Source organism: Neophocaena asiaeorientalis, unplaced genomic scaffold, assembly GCF_003031525.2.
Source record: "Neophocaena asiaeorientalis asiaeorientalis breed wild unplaced genomic scaffold, Neophocaena_asiaeorientalis_V1.1 scaffold71, whole genome shotgun sequence".
NCBI lineage: Eukaryota > Metazoa > Chordata > Mammalia > Artiodactyla > Phocoenidae > Neophocaena > Neophocaena asiaeorientalis.
In genome coordinates this window covers 1033012-1048277 of record NW_020175439.1, presented here as the reverse complement: position 1 = coordinate 1048277, position 15266 = coordinate 1033012, and the positions used below count along the sequence as shown (strand labels likewise).

The window sequence follows — 15266 nt, the reverse complement described above, 5'->3', positions numbered from 1 at the left end:
AGTGTCAAATAAGTGCTGCTGTTAGCCAGTGTAAGATGATGCAAAAGAACTACACTTACTGAGAAGATTATTGGTATCTAGAAAGAAAACTTTCTGTGCTCATTCAAAATTCTGATTCCCTCAACTTAAGAAATGCAGTAGAACTGGAGAAAGTCTAGAGAAATATGTCTGAAATAATCAAGGGAACAAGGTTAAACTGAACAGCTTTAGATTTTTCCTCTTTAGAAAAATTAAAGCTAAGAGTACATGTGATCCAAGTCTATAAAGTTCATTTTCTCAGTCTACAACAGTCTACTGAATACCTGCTATGTGCCATGTCAAACCCTGTAAGAAGTTCTGAGGATACAACAAATAAAACACAGCTTCTGCCCTCATCAAGAATATGAAAAAACAAACAAACAAAAAATATATATATATAAATATATATATAGTGAGCATGAATTCTTAACTACAAGTTAATTCTAATTAAGATAGAGATAACCTTGTGAAACTACAAAGAAGTAAATTTAAATTCATTAGCAGTTTATTAATATCAAGCAAACGTGATACGTTTAAGAAACCCTGTATCGAGGATCAAGAGAATAGGTTCTGTCGTTAAACTTGTGTGACCCGGACAGGTGTTTTAACCACTATTTTTTCAGTTGCATAATCTATAAAATGAGATGATTGAAGAGGTATGAGGTTTCTTCTAGCTCTAAAATTCTGAACGTTGTCTGAGGTAGGAAATGAGGAAAACAAATTATCCAAAATGTCTCATGTTTCCCAAAAGGCAAATCGGACAAATTAATGCATGACATTTCCATAATGAATTAATAAGGAAACCGAGGATGTTTATATATTTTTGAAGTGATATCCTTCCCCTGCACAACCCTTTGCATCACCATTAGAGACAGCACCCTACATTTGTGGAAGTATGACTCTGAACCATTAAAGCAGTCCTTACGTTCCTAAAAGTTTCCTGCCTTGGGCAAAGCACAGTTATATTTTTCTATAATATTTTGCTGTGAAATCATTTTCTAAGGTTCTCATAAATTCTTACAATTTTTTTCACTAAGAAAAGTTAAAGGTTTTTCCTAAACGAAAGAGAACCAAAACATAACATTGTTTTGGGACAAGGAATGGTAGCTCCAATTTTGAGCGGTTTATTCGCAATTCAGTAGAGAGCAACTGAGTTAAAAGGAAGTAACTTAGACTAGAGTTTTAAAAGGAAGTAGTAGGTAAGGGAAATTCTTGATAATGACGTAAATAGGAAAGAAATACCAGTTCTGTTCATGGAATTTGAAAGTATTACACTAATGATTGTCTCTTTATAAAAATCAGTATATTACTATACAATAGTACTGTAACTGAGTCTGAGTATTTTAGTTCAAAACACATTTCACTAAGAATGTACGCTATTCACTGTTGTATTCTACATAGTGTTTCCACATAGTAGGCACTAATTTAATATTAAGAGTGACTAGGGACCAGTCTCTCCCATCAGGAAACTTGCACAAGCCTCTTAGATAGCCTTATCCACCAGAGGGCACCCAGCAGAAGCACTTCAGACCTAGGGACACATACAGACTGAAAGTGACGGGATGGAAAAGGATATTCCATGCAAGTGGAAATCAAAAGAAAGCTGGAGTAGCAATACTCATATAAGATAAAACAGACTTTAAATCAAAGAATGTTACAAGAGACAGGGAAGGACACTACATAATGATGAAGGGATCAATCCAAGAAGGTATAACAATTATAAATATATATACACCCAACATAGGAGCACCTCAATACATAAGGCAACTGCTAAAACAGCTATAAAAGAGGAAATCGACAGTAACACAATCGTGGTGGGGGACTTTAACACCTCATTTACGCCAATGGACAGATCATCCAAACAGAAAATTAATAAAGAAACACAAGCTTTAAATGATACAATACACCAGATAGATTTAATTGATATTTATAGGACATTCCATCCAAAAACAGCAGATTACAGTTTCTTCTGAACTGCACATGGAACATTCTCCAGGATAGATTACATCTTGGGTCACAAATCAAGCCTCAGTAAATTTAAGAAAATTGAAATCATATCAAGCATCTTTTCTGACCACAACACTATGAGATTAGTAATCAGTTACAGGGAAAAAAAACATAAAAATCACAAACACAGGGAGGCTAAACAATACGTTACTAAATAACCAAAATATCACTGAAGAAATCAAAGAGGAAATCAAAAAATACCTAGAGACAAATGGCAACAAAAACACGACGATCCAAAACTTATGTGATGCAGCAAAAGCAGTTCTAAGAGGGAAGTTTATAGCAAAACAAGCCTACCTCAAGAAACAAGAAAAATCTCAAACAATCTAATCTTACACCTAAAGGAACTACAGAAAGAAGAACAAACAAAACCCAAACTTAGTAGAAGGAACAAAATCATAAAGATCAGAGCAGAAATAAATTAAATAGAAACAAAGAAAACAATAGCAAAGATCAATAAAACTAAAAGCTTGTTCTTTGAGAAGATAAACAAAATTGATAAACCATTAGCCAGACTCATCAAGAATAAGAGGGAGAGGACTCAAACCAATAAAATTAGAAATGAAAAAGGAGAACTTACAACAGACACTGCACTAATACAAAGCATCCTAAGAGACTACTACAAGTAACTCTATGCCAATAAAATGGACAACCTGGAAGAAATGGACAAATTATTAGGAAGATATAACCTTCCAAGAGTGAACCAGGAATAAAGAGACAATATGAAGAGACCAATCAGAAGTAATGAAATTGAAACTGTGATTAAAAACCTTCCAACAAACACAAAAGTCTAGGCCAAGATGGCTTCACAAGTGAATTCTGTCAAACATTTAGAGAAGAGCTAACACCCATCCTTTTCAAACGCTTCCAAAAAATTACAGAGGAAGAAACCCTCCCAAACTCATTCTGTGAGGCCACCATCACCCTGATACCAAAACCAGACAAAGATACTCAAAAAAAAAAAAATTACAGACCAGTATCACTGATGAATATAGATGCAAAAATCCTCAACAAAATACTAGCAAACAGAATCCAACAACACATTAAAAGGATCATACACTATGGTCAAGTGGGATTTTTGCAAGTTCTTTGTTTGATCCACCTCCTAGAGTAATGGAAATAAAACCAAAAATAAATAAATGGGACCTAATGAAACTTAAAACCTCTTGCACAGCAAAGGAAAAACCATAAACAAGACGAAAAGACAACCCTCAGAATGGGAGAAAATATTTGCAAACAAATCAATGGACAAAGGATTAATCTCCAAAGTGTATAAACAGCTCATGCAGCTCAATATTAAAAAAACAAACAACCCAATCCAAAAATGGGCCGAAGACCTAAATAGACATTTCTCCAAAGAAGCCATACAGCTGGCCAAGAAGCACATGAAAAGCTGCTCAACATCACTAATTATTAGAGAAATGCAAATCAAAACTACAATGAGGTATCACCTCACACCAGTTAGAATGGGCATCATCATAAAATCTACAAACAGCAAATGCTGGAGAGAGTGTGGAGAAGAGGGAACCCTTTTGCACTATTGGTGGAAATGTAAATTGATACAGCCACTATGGAGAACAGTATGGAGGTTCCTTAAAAAACTAAAAACAGAATAACCATATGACCCAGCAATCCCACTACTGGGCATATACCCAGAGAGAACCATAATTCAAAAAGACACATGCACCCCAATGTTCATTGCAGCACTATTTCCAATAGCCAGGTCATGGAAGCCATCTGAATGCCCATTGACAGACAAATGGATAAAGAAGTTGTGGTACATATATACAATGGAATTTTATTCAGCCATAAAAAGAAACAAAATTGGGTCATTTGTAGAGATGTGGATGGATGTAGAGACTGTCATACAGAGTGAAGTAAGTCAGAAAGAGAAAAATAAATATTGTACATTAATGCATATATGTGGAACCTAGAAAAATGGTACAGATGAACCGGTTTGCAGGGCAGAAATAGAGAAGCATATGTAGAGAACAAACATATGGACACCAAGGGGGGAAAGTGGTGGGCTCAGGGGGTGGTGTGATGAATTTGGAGATTGCGATTGACTAATATGTATAAAATGGATAAGTAATAAGAACCAGCTGTATAAAAAAATAAATAAAATTCAAAACAAAATGAGTGACTTGAATGGAATCTGATCTTGACATTCATAATAAAATTTCAGTGTTATAAGACTTCATAAGTCTTCTAGTACACTACCATCCCCATTGTATAGGCAAAACATTAAAACTCGAAAGTTAGGTGACTCTTCCAGTGTTCCAAAATTTGTCAGGGATGAATATAAGGCTAGAACTCAGATTCCATGAGTAGTTTCATAATAGGTGAGAAGGCAAACCTGTTCAATTTGAGTGATATGAAGCAGAGTGAGTAGAATAGGTTGGGAAAGTAGTTAGAAATAAAGTTGCCTAGGGCTTCCACTTAGTGTCCATAAATAAGCTGCACAAAATATGAATCTGGTAATATGCAGTTAGTATACATGCATACAGATAATGTGAGTGTTGTAAGAGACACAGCACAGTAACATCTATTAGCAGCATGCCATGTTCTAAGAAGAAAGTATGTTTGTGTTTCCACAGAATTACAGCATGTGGGAGCTCCAAGCTATTCTCTCATTTCATTGTACATTGCCTAAAACCATAATTTGCTATGTGGGTTTAAATAACTTGATGAAAACTGTAGAAAGGCTAGAGACAGGCAAAAAGTAGATCAAAGTATTAGGAAATAGATACTTAAACATATTTAAATTATGTTGTCTAGAGAAAGCAAAATGGAATATAGCTATATTTTTTTAAAGGACAAGAAGTTTAAATCACAGGAGGAGAGATTTCAATTAGACATAAAATAACACTTCCTGCCAGAAGAGATTTTTAGAGAAATTTTGTCCTTTTCTAAAGGCCTTTTGGACTAGTCATTTTCCAGTTTGGAGTGCCTTAATGAGGTTTCCTGAGTAAAAACTTAACATAGAGTGACAAATCTTAAATTGAGTCTGTTCTAAATATTCATTGAAAAATATTATTAATGTGAAATGTACATTTATTTTAAGCCATTCCTATTCATTGCAGTGATGTTTAGATATATTTGTGTGAAAATCAATCCCTTTCATAGCCATTAAAATCAGAATCCCTTTGAGAGAAAAAATGAAGATGTAATCTAAGACAGTATGGTTTCTTTTAACTGTATTTTTATGGTAAATTAAGGTATTAATAGAACCAAAGTTTTAAGGGACTTCCCACATGCAAAGACAGTCGATTTACAAACTATTATGAATTTTTATATTTGTTGAAACTTCTGAAGTCTGATAATCACATGTGTTTATGAAAGTGATGATTAATGTGTTAATTTTTCTAATTATGAAAGTAGTATGCGTTCATCATGAATGTTTTGGCAGGTAGTTATAAATGTATAAAAAGAAAACTAGCACCAGTAATCTTACTACCTACAAGTAACCATTTTGGCTTATTAATTCTTTTTATTTTTTCTACCACCTTCTTTTCATGTATATGTTCTTGTTATTGTTTAATCAAATCTTGACCCCACTGGTTACACAATTCTTGAATGGGGGAACAGTTGCAAATAATACTGCAGTGAACATTCTTGACTATATAATTTAGTGTAGATTATTACAATTGGAATTGCTGCTTATGAACCATTATATATTAAGGATATTAAGTATTGAAATATAAGTTTTTTTCAAGATTGCTGTTTATTATTTAATTTTTTAATAAGTAGTCTGATCTGTCTTCTTTCTTTGCAGCTTGTAACATTGCTATTATGCTTAGAAAGAACTTCTTCCCAATGCCATTAGCAGCTGAATACTCATGTGTATTTTCCCTAGATATTACTTACTTCATTTTTCACATATAACCCATTAGTTCTTCTAGACCAAATATATACATTTATTTTGATAAATGCCATAAGATAAGGAGCTAATTTTAATTTTTTCTAAATGGTTAATTTCCCAGTCTTATTTAATGACAATTTTTTACTCAATACTAATCTATAATGTAATTTTTATCTTACTAAAGCCTTTAGGATTCAATTTTCTTCCTTTGTATTTTTCTGTTCTTATGCCAGTACCATACCATTTTTAAGTATTTTAGCCATTAAATGTTTAAAAAGCTAGTGGGACCAGTCTTCCTTCATTATTCCTCTTTTTCAAAAATTTCCATGGTTTTATTTTCATACCACTTAATATTTCTTGTGAAGTTTGGAATCACTTTTCTAACTTTTTTTTAAAAGGGAAACCTCAAAGGAATTTTGATTCAAAATGCATTAAATACGAAAATTTATTTTAGAAAAATTAACTTCAGAGCTAGAAGTATGTTTCTTAACATCTTCCTCGTGTCGTTCAGTAAAGTTTTAGTTATTTTTCCTTCAATTGACTCCACTTATTTTTCTTGTTAAGTTTATTCCTTACAAATTTTTATTGTTATTTATATTACGAAAAATGTATTTTATTATTTTATTATTGGTTTGGTTTGTAAGATACCTGTAGACTTCTATTATATTTATGTTGCACATTTTATATTTAATGAACTTTGTTTCATCCTAATTTTTCAGCTATTACTTTGGACTCTTCTGGGTAGCGTTTATCCTGTATATCTTCCTCATCCTCTTTATTTAATTACATTGAATTGATTTTCCTTCTGACTTTGAATAATAGCAATAATAGGCATCATTTTGTCTTACAGTTCTTTGATGTTAAGGGTGTATCATTTATAGTTGACTAAGACTTTATTGGCTTTCTTATGAGAAATTGATATTGAAATTAATCTAATGCTTTTTGGGCATCTGTTAAGATTATTCATTGCTTCTTCTGTTACCTATTGATATGATATATAAAGATACTACCTAATATAAACCCTTCTTTTATTCCTAGAATGAATGTCTTCTTCATGTCAAGATCTGTAATCTTTTAGCATACTGTTGGTTTCTATTTTCAAGTATATTTTTTAGGATCTTTGCATCTATATTCATAAGTGAATATGGTCTGTAATTTTCTTTCTTTGTGCTGTCTTTGTCAAGTTTTGATATCGGGTTTGGCCAGCTTCGTAAATGAATTAGAACTCTTTCCCTAATTTCCTGTGCTCTGGAACAGTTTATATAGTTTGGGAATTATTTGTTCTTGAAAATGTTAAAGAACTCAACTATAATACCATCTAGGCCTGGAACCTTTGTTGGAGGTAATTCATTGACAATTTTGGGGGGGGTTTTTCTGGTTAGATTTTTACTTCGTTAGTCAGTTTTGGTAATTGGTTTTTCCTGGAATTCATTCAGATTTTCAAATATATTGGCATAACATTATATATACTGTTTTCTCACAAATTGAATATCTTCTTTATCTGTTATATCCTTTTTTATATTTCTAGTTTTAGTCATTTGAATTTTCCTCTTTTTTTCAAAGTATATTTAGCTGTAGTTTATTTTTATTGGTTTTCTTAAAAAAATACCTAAGATTGATAAGTCAGTTTTTTTTTTTTTTTTGCCTGATGTCTCATTTTTAGATGTCTGTTTTTGTTATCCTGATTTTCTCAGGTTTTTCCCTTATTAAATGGAATGCTTACTTTGTTTTCATTCTTTTCATATTTGAGATAAAAAAGACGGCACCATTACAATGGAGAAGCATATGAGGGTGATGAACATCATCCTTGGGGTGGTGTTCCTTGTCAGACCTCCTAATATGGCCAGTGAATAACACTCACTGTTGGCATTTTATTTGAAGTAGTGATTGAGTGAAGGACCGTAATCATAATATGCTCACTACTTGCTACTGTTTGTTTTAATATTCAACTATAGTAGTGTTTTAAAAATTAAATGAAGGGGCTTCCCTGGTGGTGCAGTGGTTGAGAGTCCGCCTGCCGATGCAGGGGACACGGGTTCGTGCCCCGGTCCGGGAAGATCCCACATGCCGCGGAGCAGCTAGGCCCGTGAGCCATGGCCGCTGAGCCTGCACGTCCGGAGCCTGTGCTCTGCAACGGGAGAGGCCACAGCAGTGAGAGGCCCGTGTACCGCAAAAAAAAAAAATTAAATGAAGAATAAACTTGAATATAAAAGCTCAAAAAAAGAATCTCCGAATTGGATCTTTATTTTTAATTCCACTTTCATTCCTCTGCTATACACGGCCTGGTAGTCAACATTCTACACGACTCTCTTTCCATTCAGGAGAGCCATCTTTATATCTATGAATTTGCCTCTTATAGTTCTGGCTGTATTCCTTAGGTATGGATATGATTACCTTTATTTTCTAATATACCTTTATTTTCTAATAGTGTGCAATTATAGCTTTGATTTCTTCTTTGACCCAAAATAGTTAGGAGTGGTTTTTTTAACTTTTCACATGCTTGAGGGAGTTGAGGTTTTTTTCCATTTTGTTTTGCACTTCATTAATTCCTAGTTTTATTATACTATAGTCAAAGAATGTGGCTCATTCAATTTTTGATTTTTTTATAATCATTGAGGTTTACTTTCAGACTAACATTCAATTTTTATAAATATGTCTGGACGTTCTCTTTATTTGCACTGTATATTGACTTATATTGATAAGCACTGAATCCAGTTCCTGTAATTTTCAGATCCTTCGAATCCTGCAAGAAGTCCTTACTCTTTTGTCTGTTTAATTAGTTTAGCATGAGTACTGTGTTAATCTCTTACAAAAGTGATATTTCTCACAGTTCCTTATGGTATTTTTAATGGGTTTTGCTGCACAGGTCTTGGGGCTGTTAGACAAAAAACATTCATGATTGTATATCTTTATGATAGTTAAAACCTATTGTCAACAACAAAAAAAAGATCCTCTGTCATATTAAATGTATTTTGTCTTAAATTCTCCTTTGATACCAATATTTGTAACCCATTCTGGATATCTGTCTAATATAAGTATATAGTTTTCCATCCTTTTATTTTTACCATTTATGTCATTTTGTTTTAGGCAGTTTACATTATTATGTTTCTAAAGTTTTTAATCTAAAATTGTCTTTGGTCTTAAAATCTGACCGATAGGAGAAGCTGGTGGAATGAACCAGTCTCAGAACTCTGATGTTTGCAAACACTTAGCAACAGAGAGAGCAGCAGCCACAGTTCCTGCTGCTTTTTCCTGCTGCATGCTAGAGAAACACAAGCATTAATCCTAAGTGGATTTCTTACTAAATAATAATGTAGCCTGTTTTAGCATTCCTGAAAATCTGTTTGCTTTCATTCTCGGTAGGATCACAAATGTTCAGATTTATAAACTTGACAACTTTGGCTGCAGTGTTTCCTGGGACACAGATGTTCTCTCCAAATCCATTTTTTTAATCTATGTAATATTTTAAGGAATATGATTTTTTTGCTTTTTATTTTTTTTAATTTAAAAAGAATTTATTTTTATTTTTGGCTGTGTTGCGTCTTTGTTGGCTGCATGCGGGCTTTCTTTAGTTGCAGCGAGAGGGGGATACTCTTCGTTGCAGTGCACGGGCTTCTCGTTGCGGTAGCTTCTCTTGTTGCGGAGCACGGGCTCTAGGTGCGCGGGCTTCAGTATTTGTGGCATGCGGGCTCAGTAGCTGTGGCTCGCGGGCTCTAGAGCGCAAGCTCAGTAGTTGTGGCGCACGGGCTTAGTTGCTCCGCGGCATGTGGGATCTTCCCGGACCAGGGCTCGAATCCATGTCCCCTGCATTGGTAGGCGGATTCTTAACCACTGCGCCACCAGCGAATTCCCTGTTTTGCTTTTTAGTTTGTGCATGGTCATTAATTTTGTATGTGTGATACTTTAGTGCTTACCCGTCTACATTTGTAATTTGTTGTATTAATCAATGTAAGTTAAATTCTTAGGACAACCTTGAAGGTAGAAATAAATTCTAATAACATATTTGTTTTAAGACCTTTAAAATAGTGAACATTTCATGAGTTAAATGACATATATATGTTTTACAGCAACCTATAATCTAGGTCAGACCTAAACATATGTGTAGAATTTATAAATTTCTTAAATACGTATTGTTTAATGTTACATCACCTGTATGAAATAAATGGAAGCAGATATTACTCCTGCTTTGTGGATGATGTTCTTATGATTCAAAAGTGAATTGTTTTGGACAAATCTGAAACCAGGTTTTTTGACTTCAAAGCTGGGCTCTTTTTACATTAATCCCTATTACCTCTAGAAACTTGTCCCAAATGCTATCCTTTTTCTTTTTTATATAAATTTATTATTTTATTTGTCTGTGTTGGGTCTTCGTTGCTGCACGCGGGCTTCCTCTAGTTGTGGCACATGGGAGCTACTCTTTGTTGTGGTGTGCGGGCTTCTCATTGCGGTGGCTTCTCTTGTTGCAGAGCACGGGCTCTAGGCACGCGGGCTTCAGTAGTTGTGGCTCACAGGCTCTGGAGCGCAGGCTCAGTAGTTGTGGTGCACAGGCTTAGTTGCTCCATGGCACGTGGGATCTTCCTGGACCAGGGCTTGAACCCGTGTCCCCTGCACTGGCAGGCAGATTCTTAACCACTGCACCACCAGGAAGTCTCTGCTATTCTTTTTAAAATTTAAAATTTTGGAGTAGCATTTGCCAAGCCTTAATTGTATTTTAAATATATATAACTAATTGGAAATAGTAAACTAAAACTTAAAAGTGATCAATTTTGGGATTACTGACTTTTTGTTCATATTTGATAGTTAAATATATACTAAATATGCTTAAGACATAAATTGGTTTAAGATTTTTACCATTTAAATTTACATTAATATTTGTAGTCTGAATTGTTACCCTAAATACATTGTCTAGCCTTTAAGTTATTACTTTTCAGGTAAGTTTTTTTTCACACTTCCTTGGTGTGGCCTGTTTCACAGAGGTCCTTATCCTAGTTTTCTGTTTTCCCTGTGTTTCCTTTGACTTGATTCTCAAGGAGCTAGTTGATAATCTGTCTTTCCCTCACCTTCTCTATGTTTCTGACCTCTGGTACTTTCACAGAGCGCTCATTTACTCTCATCTTCCCCTCCTCAACTCTTTACAATAATAATAGGAAGAGCAGTAACAGCACAGTGGAGAATAAAGCTGGAATTGTAAATATTCTATCAGGAAAGGAACTAGGTCTGTTATTTGACACATTTGTAGAGAAGACTGACTGACTTGTCCAAAATTACACCAACTGTACTAAACATATGTTATAGTCATAACTGGAACTACAAAGCAAGTCTCCTAATTTAAAATCAGTCCTTTCCAATACCCCCGCCCGTGTAAACTGCATGTTCATGAGCCCAGCTGTTCCATATCTTGAATCTTTCCGTTATCAATCCATCACTGCTCTTACTTACTACCTTAACTTTTTCATCTGCCGCTAACATGATATGTTGCAATTGATAGGCACTGAGTACTTTTCTTTTAGCTAATGCTATTAAGACTTCAACATTACTACTCCTGAGGACAAATTAAAATAAATTATTAAAAATAAATTAATTTGAGTGCATTAATTCACCGAGCATTATATGCACACAATCCCTGCTCTCAAATAGGAGAAACAGACCAGTAAGTAAACAGGTGCAAAGAAAGAGTTACTATAGTTTAACTTGGTGAATTGAAGGCAGACATCACAGAAGAGGTGAATTCTATGAAAACTGAGAAGTTTACCAAGCAGACGAGGGATTGAGAAGGGGGTTCTAGGTGGAAGGTGCAATACGTAATGCATGGAGGCTTATAATCAGAGTTCAGGAGAAGATGTCAGAGACCAGGCCAAAAACGTTAGACTACTTCCATGGCCAGGTCATGCAGGCTCACTGAAAACTTAATAAAAACAAACATCGGCAGAAAGTGAGAAACTGTAAGGTTAAGGAGAGAATTAGTATTTAAGAGTTAGGAACAGGAAGAACAAGAGCCCTCCAAAAATGAAGAGGAATTTAAAAGAGAAGCAAGAAAGCATGTTGTGTTATAATGTGAGAAAAGAGATTATTTTGAGAAGGGAATTCGCTCCAGTCTTGTGTGCCTCAGGCAGCTCAAGTAAGAGGAAGACAAGAAAGTCAGTTAATAGCCTGTTTGGAATCTGTTGCCAGAGCAGTTTCCACATCGTGTTAGGGAATGAAGCCTGATTTCAGTGTCATGAAAGGTAAATAGGTGGGAAGTAAAGAACTTGAGTAGAGACTTATTTTTAAAGGGTTAGAAAAGAAAAAGTAGTTAGAAGTAGAGACGTGAGGTGGTGAGAACAGATTTTTTTTTTCAGTCTCATCCATTAGGGATCAAGTTAATTTGCATATAGCAACATGCAATGAGCAGTAGCTACAACAAGAAGAAGAAATTCAGTTTTCCTTTTGCCAGCTCTGTAATTAGCAGGGTTCCAGGCTTCTAAGTCCCCACTCCACCACCCATAATCCCTAGTCTGGTTTTACTTGGTGCGTCCAAAACGAGCTACTATGGCTGATGGGAAAACTAAGCGACTTAGAATTCAGATGCATTATGGAAGGGAGGAAAAGGTTGGAAAATCACTGATTTATGTTACTTATTTAAAGCTAATCATCCTGTCTTCTGGTTTTCTAAATTACCATTTAAATATAGTGTTTTTTTTCTCTTCCCAAATAGATACTTAAAAAAAAAAACCATGCACTAAGCCTTGCTTATAATAAAACCACATTTATTTTTATTTGTGGTAAAATACACACATAAAATTTACCATCATAACCATTTTTTTTTTTTTTGCAGGCGGACTCGCAACCACTGCACCACCAGGGAAGCCCTATCATAACCATTTTTAAGTTCATAGTTTGGTGGTAATGAGTACATTCACATTGTTGTGCTACCACACCACCATACATCCAGGGAACTCTCTTCTTCTTGCAAAGCTGCATCTCTGTACCCATCAAACAATAACCCCCCATTCCCTCCTCCCTGAGCACCTGGCAGCCACCATTCTACTTTTCTGTCTATGCATTTGACTATTCCAAGTATTACCTCATATAAGCCGAATCATATGGTATTCTCCTTTTGTGAATAGCTTATTTCACTCAGCATAATGTCCTCAAGGTTCATCCATGTAGTAGCATGTGTCAGACTATTCCATTATATGTATTCACAATTTTGTTTATCCATTCTTCTGTGATGGGTACTTAGCTTGCTTCTACCTTTTGGCTGTGATGAATAATGCTTCTATGAACATGGGTGTACAGATATCTCTTCAGGACCTACTTTCAGTTATTTGGGGTATAAACCCAAAAGCAGAATTGCTGGATCATATGGTAATTCTATTTTAATTTTATGAGGAACTATCATATTGTTTTTCATAATGACTATACCATTTTACAACCTCACCAGCAGTGTACAAGGTTCTCCATATCCTTGTCAATGCTTATTATTTTCTGGGGGTTTTGATAGTGGCCATTTTAGTGGGTGTGAGGTGGTATCTCATCGTGGTTTTTTTTTTTAACTTCTTATTTTATATTTGAGCATAGCCGATTAACAATGTCGTGATAGTTTCAGGTGCACAGCAAAGCATCTCAGCCATACACATACATGTATCCATTCTCCCCCAAACTCGCCTCCCATCCAGGCTGCCGCATAACATTGAGCAGAGATCCCTGTGCTATACAGTAGGTCCTTGTTAGTTATCAATTTTAAATAAAGCAGTGTGTACATGTTGATCCCAAGCTCCCTAACTATCCCTTCCTCCCACCCTTCCCCCCCGGTAACCATTAGTTCATTCTCTAAGTCTGTGAGTCTGTTTCTGATTTGTGAATAAGTTCATTCATATCGTTTCTTTTTAGATTCTGCATATAAGGGATATCATATGATATTTCTCTTTCTCTGACTTACTTCACTCAGTATGACAATCTCTGGGTCCATCCATTCTGCTACAAATGGCATTATTTCATTCTCTTTAATGGCTGAGTAATATTCCGTTGTATATATATATACCACATCTTCTTTATCCATTCCTCTGTCAGTGGACATTTAGTTTGCTTTCATGTCTTGGCTATTGTAAACAGTGCTTGCAGTGAACACTGGGGTGCATGTATCCTTTCGGACCATGTTTTTCTCTGGATATATGCCCAGGAGTAGGACTGCAAGGTCATATGGTAGCTCTATTTTTAGTTTTTTAAGGAACCTCCATACTGTTATCCATAGTGGCTGTATGGATATACACATTTCCACCAGCAGTGCAAGAGTGTTCCCTTTTCTCCACACCCTCTCCAACATTTATTGTTTCTAGATTTTTTGATGATGGCCATTTTGACTCGTGTGAGGTGATATCTCATTGTGGTTTTGGTTTGCATTTCTCAAGTAATTAGTGACATTGAACATCTTTTCATGTGCCTCTTGGCCATCTGTATGTCTTCTTGGGAGAAATGTCTATTTAGATCTTTTGCCCATTTTTCCAATGGGTTGTTTGTTTTGATGATATTAATCCACGTGAGCTGTGTGTAAATTGTGGAGACTAATCCCTTGTTGGTCACATCATTTGCAAATATTTTCTCCCAATCTGTGGGTTGTCTTTTCCTTTTGTTTATGGTTTCCTTTGCTATGCAAAAGCTTTTGAGTTTAATTAGGTCCCATTTGTTTATTTTTGGTTTTATTTCCATTGTCCTGGGAGATGGATCAAAAAAGATATCGCTGCAATTTCTGTCAGAGTGTTCTGCCTATGTCTTCATCTAGTTTTATAGTGTCTTTAATCCATTTTGAGCTTATTTTTGTGTATGGTATTAAAGAATGATCTAATTTTATTTTTTTGTATGTAGCTGTCCAGTTTTCCCAGTGCCATTTGTTGAAGAGACTGTCTTGCCCCCACTGTGTAGTGTTTCCTCCTTTGTTGTAGATTAATTGACCATAGGTACATAGGTTTATTTCTGGGCTTTCTATCATGTTCCATTGATCTGTATTTCTGTTTTTGTGCCAGTATCATAGTGCCTTGATGACTGTAGCTTTGTAGTATAGTCTGAAGTCCAGGAGCCTGATTCCTCAGGCTCCGTTTTTCTTTCTCAAGATTGCTTTGGCTATTTGGGATTGGGATCTTGTGTCTCCATACAAATTTTATTGTTCTAGTTCTGTGAAAAATGCCATTGGTAATTTGATAGGGATTGCATTGAATCTGTAGATTGCCTTCGGTAGTATAGTCATTTTGACAATATTGATTCTTCCAGTCTGTCAACATGGTATATCTTTCCATCTGTTTGTTTTGTCTTCGATTTCATTCATCATCATCTTATAGTTTTCAGAGTACAGGTCTTTTACCTCTGTAGATAGGTTTATTCCTAGGTATTTTGTTCTTTTTTT

General features: G+C 35.1%; 1 protein-coding gene across 1 annotated transcript in view; it reads left to right on the top strand.

The window, feature by feature from the left end:
* The window catches only part of RFX7 (regulatory factor X7), a 148968-nt gene that overhangs the window by 84386 nt on the left and 49316 nt on the right, over nt 1-15266 (top strand).